The sequence below is a fragment of the Octopus bimaculoides genome, chromosome 5, assembly GCF_001194135.2.
Source record: "Octopus bimaculoides isolate UCB-OBI-ISO-001 chromosome 5, ASM119413v2, whole genome shotgun sequence".
Taxonomy (NCBI): Eukaryota; Metazoa; Mollusca; class Cephalopoda; order Octopoda; family Octopodidae; genus Octopus; species Octopus bimaculoides.
In genome coordinates, this window is record NC_068985.1 from 20,676,354 (window position 1) to 20,684,457 (window position 8,104).

Below are 8,104 nucleotides of genomic sequence, written 5' to 3' on the forward strand. Positions count from 1 at the left end.
TACAGCTGGATGCCCTTCCTAACGCCAACCACTCAGAGAGTGTAGTGGGTGCTTTTACGTGTCACCCGCACGAAGGCCAGTCAGGCGGTACTGGCAATGGCCACGCTCGAAATGGTGTATTTTATGTGCCACCCGCACAAGAGCCAGTCCAGGGGCACTGGCAACGATCCCCATTTTAATTTTCGTAAAAGTTTCCAAGTACCAATGAGGTTTTTTGGCACATCTTCAATTTTCCCCATTCATGAGAGGCGCCCAGCCATCATTCATCTGAGAGTCCATCTACAGAATGTCCTCAAATTTCTATACAGCATATTTTGCCTTTTTTTCTTCAAGTATATAAGCAACAATTTCATTCCCGAGCAACGCCGGGTGCCTCTGCTAGTATATATATATATATGAGAGGGTTTTTTTCAGTTTCCATCTGCCAGATTCACTCATAAGGCTTTGGTTAGCCAGGGACTATAGTAAAAGACACTTGCCTGGGGTGCCACACAGTGCAACTAATCTTGACCATGTGGTTGGGAAGCAAACTTTTCAGCTACATAATTCATGGTATGTGTATGAAATTTTAGTTAAAATTTAAAAAAAGAAACTCTAAATAACTTAAGTGGACTAATGGCTAGAATTTGCCATAAATCAAAAATGCTTAATGAATTAAATTTCCTATTAAGTTGGAGGAAGAAAACAAAATCCTAGCATCAATATTTATGGGAAATATTTATGGGAAATTGAGAACTATTCTCTCAAATTTAATTTAAACGCATAAGAGAAAATGTGACCTTTGTTTACAGGAGAGAGACAATTATGTGCCTATTTCATTCTATTAGATCTCTTCAGGATCATATAGTGACAATTATATTACCCAATTCCTGACAATATCAAAAGCAGGCAGAGTGTTTAATAATATCAGGTAGACCATTTGATCGTTCCATATCAAATAATTATATTCAAAGGCAAGCCACACATGTCATTTCTGTGTTACAGTGACCTAACATTGCTTGAACAGTATTAATATTGTTGTTGGACATCAATCAGCCTTTATGCTGAATGTTTTGTATAAAAACTGTTTCCTATTCAAGCAGAGCAATAACCAAAAGTTGAAATCTTTCTCCATATTGTTAAAAAGAGATTAATGAGAAAAAAAGAGTCACTGAATTTTTGATTTGGTTGCATTTTTTCGTTCTATCCACAGCTACCATCTACTTTGTCAGTTCTGTCCACTACTACAAATTATCTGTTACTACTTTTCTAGTTGCAATAAATCAAAACTAACTGGCAATCTACATTTCATTCACAGTTGCTTTTTTATGTCCTCCTTGCTCTTCCATACAATGTATAAAATAACATCTCATCAAAAAAGAAAATTAAGCATTTCCATGAGCGCCTACACATACACACACACGCACATATATATACTCATAATTCACTCACACATATACACACATGCACACATCGCTTTTAATTCACATAAATATTCAGTCTAATACTTCTACATAACAATACAAATTCTGAATCAACTTTAGGAGAATTTGAGTAAAATAAGCATAATAGTATTAAATGAAGCACTAAAAATTGTACGTTTCACATGTTTCCAACACTAAGCATTATGATACCTTAATAACATAAAACCTTGATTTCTAAACGAACAAAAGAGCCATCTAAATCAAAAGTGTAAATTGACAACTCAAAGAAAAAAGAAAGAAATAACACTCTGGAAATAGCAGAAGTGAATTCCATTTATGCATCATGTTGGTATCACATTGGATCAGGCTGAAATTTTATCATGACAAGGACTAATTTTTATAGGTGTAGATGTGACTGTGAGCTTAAAACGTTTGCTTTCCGACTACATGGTTCTGGGAACATATCTTCTACTATAACCTCAAGCCAACCAAAGTTTTGAGAAACTGAAAGAAGCCCATCAAAACCGCTACATGTTTTGTGATTCAGGTGCATTTTCAAACCCCAAAAGAAATTCTCCTTTATTTTTTCTTGCATGGGAATACACATCTTTCCATATATATATATATATGCATACATACATACATACACACACACACACACACACACACACACACACACATATATATATATATATACATGCATACACATATATATATATATATACATGCATACACGTATATATATATATACATGCATACACGTATATATATATATATATACATGCATACACACATATATATATATATATATATATATATATATATATTTATATATGCATAAATTAGCCCTATCAACTTCTTGGACTATCTTATAAAACTCTCTGATGAAGCCTAGAGTATACCTAAGTACCCTAATTTGATCTACAGATTACTACAGTACACTGAAATGATAGAAATAACATGTTGGGTACTGTGACCTCTTGGCAGAAACAGCTGTAAGAAACTACTCTCTCTATTCTAGTAATTACTAATACTTTACGCATGTATTCATATATTATCTGAACTGTTTAAAATAAATAAATAGACATAATATAATGTCTAACAGCTGATGAATACTACCTCTGGATTCCCTCCATTTTCTTCTTGCCATATATATATATATATATTTCTGTAGAGTTTCAGTTTACCAAATTTCACTTGCAAGGTATTGGTCAACCTAAGGCTATAGTAGAAACATATTTGCTCCATATTTGCTCCATGGAGCAAATATGTTCCTACTATATAACCAGCAATAAGATCAAACTCAAAACAACAAATAGTTAAAAGAGAACTTTTGAACTACAGTGCTATACCTTGGCCTGTACAAAACACACACATATTGTATAATGCATGTGTATGCATGCTTTTTCAATGTAAAATTAATGTATGTCACAGAAAATGTTTATTTACAGATTCCTCCACCCCCACATAATGCTAATTACACAGCAGTAACATTAGTTCAATATTGAAGTGTATCAATAAGTCTGAACTTAGTAATCACACCTAACAATAACCTGACTTTATCTGACCTACATATTTATTGCCATTAATTCATGGATGACAGGTTGGTTCTAACAAAAAGCACTGTACATCTCAACTCAATTTATATCATCAGTTTTAATCACCGTCGAAATAACCAGTTTACTGTCAATATTTTATCCACCCATTAGGTTATATATAAACTTATAATATTCCACATTCATTCATTATTTCTTCCTTACCAAGCAAAATGAATATAGCCAGTTGCTTGACCTACAATGATCAAAGGTGTCTGTATCAATGAGCAATAAGCAATATTGATTATTTCAGAAAAAATATATAAAACCTATTTCTGATATATGTATTTGAATTGAGGTTATGTAGACTAAAATACTGTTACTAAATGCAGGAGAAAAATAAACATCTGTAAATGAATTTGTACATACCACATGTTATCTGATAGTTCAGGGGCCTCCCAGAGTGGTCGATATCGACACCTAGGGGTCGATGAGACTATTCAAGGGATGGATAAATGCACATCTATTTAATAATTATTATTTATTTATTCATTTTCTTGTACATGCCTGGGTGGTCGATGAGGGGTCTAGGATTTCATGAAGGGTTGATAGTCTAAAATGTTTAGGCACCCTTGTGATAGTTCAAAGCTTACCAATTCAGATATCTTAATTCTAGACATATATTCTAAATATATTGCATTTTTTTTTCCTATCTATTTTCCTTTTTTTTAATTATTCGCATTCACCCTTTTAATAGCCTCAATTATCAAACTGAAACTATGCTGTGAAACCAGCTTCCAAGTGTTTTAGTCAATTACCTTTACTCTGTGACATATTTGAGTCTTGTGCTTATTTTATTGATCCATATTTTCTCACACGACCAGGTTTACACTTTTTCACACATCACTGGTTTTATAACAGAAACACAGACATATACACACACACATACATACATACACATCAAATACCTACAAACACATACATATGCATATACACACACACACACACACACACACACACACACACACACACACACACACACATATATATATATATATATATATATATATTATTTCTTTATTGCCCACAAGGAGCTAAGCATAGAGGGGACAAACAAGGACAGACAAAGGGATTAAGTCGATTACATCAACCCCAATGCGTGTCTGGTACTTAATTTATCGACCCCGAAAGGATGAAAGGCAAAGTCGATCTCGGCGGAATTTGAACTCAGAATGTAATGGCAGACAAAATACTGCTAAGCATTTCACCCGGCGTGCTAACGATTCTGCCAGCTCGCCGCCTTATATATATAATATATATATTTATCACTGATGAAGGCTGATTTATAGGGTTACCCTAGGTTTCTTGCCATAAAGGTACCCTTTATGCCAAGAAACCCAGGATAACCCTATAACTGGTCTTCACCAGTAATAAATACAGACTGCTCTACTTCTTAGAGTGTGCTTCTTCTCCGGATTTATGTTTTTCTAAAACAAGCAATATATATATATATATATATATATATACCATCATCACCATCGTTTAACATCCGCTTTCCATGCTGGCATGGGTTAGACAGTGTGACTCCATGTCTGTGTTTGTGTTTATCCCTGTAAAACCAGTGTTGTATGGAAAACAGGCTTAGGTATGGCTATGTAATTGAGAAGCTCACTTCACAATTTATTGTTTTAGGTTTGGCCCCATTGGGCAGCATCTTGGACAAATGTCTTCTAATATGATCCCAAGTGGCAGTTCAAGATATATCAAGAACTATATTGTTTAAGTATAATCCCATTTTAAAAAACTTTGGGGTTTATTTTGCAGGAGATTTTGGCTGCTATTTTATAGAGGTTGAGCCACATAGTCAGATGTATTTTGAGAGAGATTTTATCTGCTATTTTTGGTAGTTTAAGAAAAACGGTTTGGTTTAATTTGAGAGAGATTTGGCTGCTATTTCTTGAAGGTAGAGACTCATTCATTGGGTTAGACTATAATTGGTATGTTGGACAGTTGAAAGATCACAGAGGAATATATTAAATACATAAAACAAGGAAATAAATTTGGAAATATGTTTTTCTAATGTAGAGCAATAAAAATATTAAAAAACATAAAAAGGAAAACGTACAGAAAGAGAGGATAACTAAAACAATTAGATGAAGATGATTTGTAAGAGGACTTTAGATACTTGCTAATCTATGACAATATTTATATATCATTTGTTATTAGCAGAAGAAGAGATAAAAGAAGGATTTAAGTAATTTCACAGTATAAAGTTTGTTTATTTTATAAACATTAGAGAAGGAAGAAAGTAAATTTGTTTTGTTAGTTTGGGAAGAAGGCAAGGGTCTTTAACCCGTTTATAGCTTTTAATCCATGGATAAAAATGTTAGTTAGCGGTGTACTGAATAAGGTAAAGGAGGAGAGAGTATAAAATAAAAGATGATAGAGAAAGTGAGTGTGTGTGTGTGTGTGTATGTTGCTGTTATATGGAAAGAGAAAGGAATATTCAAAAAGACCATATCCAAAAGATACTAGAGAAATTAAAATGCAATCTTATCATGACAATTCAATCTCTTTATCAATAACCCTCAAGTAGCAATCTATCACTCTCATTTATCATAATCTCACCCTTATCACTCTGGTTCTCTTCTATTACCCTTTTTCTCTCAAACTTGATCTCTAGCTCTCTTCCATCCAGAAGTGTGGGAAAGGAAAGAATAAATACAAAGATAATACAAGGAAAAGAAGACACTCTTTAGTGTTACTAAGGGTGAGATAACCTCTTTGATTGTGAAAGAATGACAAGACAACTTGGGAAAGAGGGAACTTTTTCATAGGCTTAGGAACAAGGGGTGCAGTGGGTACACCTGCACTCCTAAAATTTGGGTGGGGGGGCAATGAAAACAAACATCCTGGGTTGGACTTGAGTTTGCATCCACTAAGCAAATTTCATTCCTGCAACTTATGAACTCTTTAGTCTAACTGGGTTGAAGACAACTTCTCCAGTGTTGGTGCTATAACAAAATGCTCCGAGTACATTCTGTAGAGTGTTTGGCAATGTGAAGGGTATCCAATCATAAAGTCCATGCCAAATGAGACATGGTTCCAAACCTGTCCAGTGGGGGTACACAGGGTGTTAATAAGAACTGACTCAGACTGTAATGACCTATCCAACCCATACCAGCATTGAAAAGCAGATATAAGGTAATGATACTAACTCACCCAAACTGCCTCTGGTTCTGTGATGCAAAATTGTTTTTATTTCAAAGTTACCATCATCATCATCATCATCATTGTTATCATTTAATGTCCATTTTCCATGCTAGCATGGGTTGGACAGTTTGACAGGAGCTGGAGGGATGCACCACGCTCCAATCTTCTGTTTTTGGCATGATTTCTACAGTTGAATGCCCTTCCTGAAGCCAACCACTTTACAGAGTGTACTGGGTGCTTTTTATGTGGCACCAACAGGAATGTTTATTTATAAATTTAAACCTTTCAACCTAATCTATGACACAATCTGTTGATATATGTTTTACTCTTTTACGCTTTTACTTGTTTCAATCATTTGACTGTGGCCATGCTGGAGCACCATCTTTAGTCAAACAAATCAACCCCAGGACTTATTCTTTGTAAGCCTAGTACTTATTCTATTGGTCTGTTTTGCTGAACTGCTAAGTTACAGGGACGTAAACACACCAGCATCAGTTGTCAAGCGATGTTGGGGGGGGACAAACACAGACACACAAACATGTACACACACATACATACATATATATATATACATACATACGATGGGCTTCTTTCAGTTTCCATCTACCAAATTCACTCACAAGGCTTTGGTCGGCCCGAGGCTATAGTAGAAGACACTTGCCCAAGGTGCCACGCAGTGGGACTGAACCCAGAACCATGTGGTTGGTAAACAAGCTACTTACCACACAACCACTCCTGCGCCTAACTTATAACTAAAGACTTATTTGACTAAACTTCTCCACATTTATGATTATTTTCAAAATTTACTGAGACATACAGTTAGTATATCTCTAGAATTATGGTTACTTAAGGATTTATACAGCCTGACGGCATTTTTCTTATTTTTCCCCAGTTTTGACCACTCTTTCTTCTATGATACAAGCTACCAGTTTTAAAGTGATCTAAATTAAAACCTTTACATCAAAATTTTGAGTTATTTTATGTTCCATGCACCAGTTTAATAATGGCAAAATACTTCATTATTTTCAAAATTGTTTGAAACAAAGGCAATGAATTTCAACAGAAACATTGGTATCAAAAGACTTAAATATATAACATACATTCTGTCTTCCAGTTATTTTCCCTTGGGGAATTTAAAATTCTTCCAAAGAAAAAATAAAAACATTTAAAAAATACACAAAACAAAACTCGTATACATTTCAGAACAGCAAATTAATGGACATTGTCTGAATATATATTGATTGGATTCTAATCTAGTTACAGGTGTGGGCTACAGATAAAGTATCATTTTATAAAGGGCATGGTTAGTCAAATGAACTCAGTAATGGGTGTGTCCATTTAGAATGTAAAGTGTTTGAAATCCTCTTTTAATTCCACTTAATACTATTTCGTTCATTTCTCATGCCTTTGCTGTGTTTTTTTTGTTTTTTTATAAGGTTCATCATAGCAAATATCTTTAGAAATACTATTTTCACTAACTCTATATTGCTAAGTGTCAGGCAGTTTCAAATAATAGATAAAACAAATATCTATCAATATATTCCTATATTATATCCTGTTGTGATATAAACTATGTCTAAAGAACATGTAGAAAATGGAATTTTGGATCTGGTTTTCTTTAATACTTGCAACTAATTCAATCATAATGTCAATTTGTCAATTAAGTATTTGAGAATGACAAGCACGCCAAAAGTTCCCTTTTGTCTTTGCCCTTACAATCAACAGAAGCCAATAAAGAGTCCTATACATTGCCGTTTGACTTGCTAGAAATACCAACCACCTCTTCTTTAAATCACACCCTACTATATTCAGAAAAAGTAGGAGTGACTGTGTGGTAAGTAGATTGCTTACAAACCACATGGTTCCAGGTTCAGTCCCACTGCATAGCACCTTGGGTAAGTGTCTTCTACTATAGCCTCAGGCCAACCAAAGCTTTGTGAGTGGATTTGGTAG

At 34.3% G+C, this 8,104-nt stretch overlaps 1 protein-coding gene across 10 annotated transcripts in view; it reads left to right on the forward strand.

The window, feature by feature from the left end:
* LOC106875793 (uncharacterized) overlaps positions 1-8,104 on the forward strand; it is a 605,848-nt gene that overhangs the window by 173,288 nt on the left and 424,456 nt on the right. The gene's annotated exons all lie outside the window — the stretch shown is intronic.